Source organism: Rhinopithecus bieti, unplaced genomic scaffold (genome assembly GCF_001698545.2).
Source record: "Rhinopithecus bieti isolate Rb0 unplaced genomic scaffold, ASM169854v2 repeat_31574, whole genome shotgun sequence".
In the NCBI taxonomy this organism is placed as follows: domain Eukaryota; kingdom Metazoa; phylum Chordata; class Mammalia; order Primates; family Cercopithecidae; genus Rhinopithecus; species Rhinopithecus bieti.
The window spans coordinates 1-884 of NW_016907188.1; the positions used below are offsets into that span (position 1 = coordinate 1).

At 44.1% G+C, this 884-nt stretch overlaps 1 pseudogene; it reads right to left on the reverse strand.

Annotated features, from left to right (window-relative positions):
• Positions 1–7: 7 nt before the first annotated feature.
• Positions 8–879, reverse strand: LOC108526146 (N-acetyllactosaminide beta-1,6-N-acetylglucosaminyl-transferase-like; annotated as a pseudogene).
• Between the last annotated feature and the right edge of the window lie 5 nt (positions 880–884).

Below are 884 nucleotides of genomic sequence, written 5' to 3' on the forward strand. Positions count from 1 at the left end.
AGAAATGCTCGTCAGGACTATAGGTATCTTTTGACCATTGTAGCAGATCAATGGCCCTTTTGTCATGGAGAACAAAGTTGACAAACTCTCTGGTAAGCGCTACATAGGCAGTGCCAAAGTAGATGGTCAGCTGATGTGGAGGTGAAGTTTTCAAAATATTAGTAGTTTTCACAAAAGAGCCACCTTTTCTGTATGCTCTTGGTGGACATATTTAGTTCGCTTAATTGCATGGTCAGGAGGCAGCACCCCTGGGGTGATATTTTCCCTTTAAATCCTTTCAGGTGCTGAACTATCTCCCGGTTGGTTTTCAGGGGAAGTCTTGTCCACAGGTGTTGATGACGTACTTCCAGGGAACCTCAGAGGCGACAAGGTCTTTCAGACAGTTCAGATCAGCCTGGAGTCTGGAAATTCCTGCATAAACCACAGACTCTGTCTTTGAAGCAATGAAAGCATTTTGGAAGCAACTCAGTAACTGCCTCACAGATTCCTTAAACTCAGCTGGGGCTTTCTCATCCACGTGAACACAGTAGGCATTTTGGGGCATATAGATAGCCCTAAAGAGCCTTTCAAAGGTATCAAAGTCTTTATGGATGACCGTGACATAGGCCAAAGGGAATGCAACCTCTTCTTCCGAAAGGGGATTTGTGATGTAGTGATTCTGGGTCAGGTAATCCTTGCAAGGGACACTTCGCAAAGGTGATGGTAATATATTTTCCCACAAAAGACTGGCTTTTCTCTAAGGCGTGATTACAGGCAGTTTTCCTAAAATATCTTTCACTGGAACTGTTCAGCTTCTCGTAACTTTTGACGGGCTCAGTTGGCTACTGTAAAATCTCACAAAATGACCACACTGAGCAGAGTGAAAGCAAAAAAGCAGTACCTCC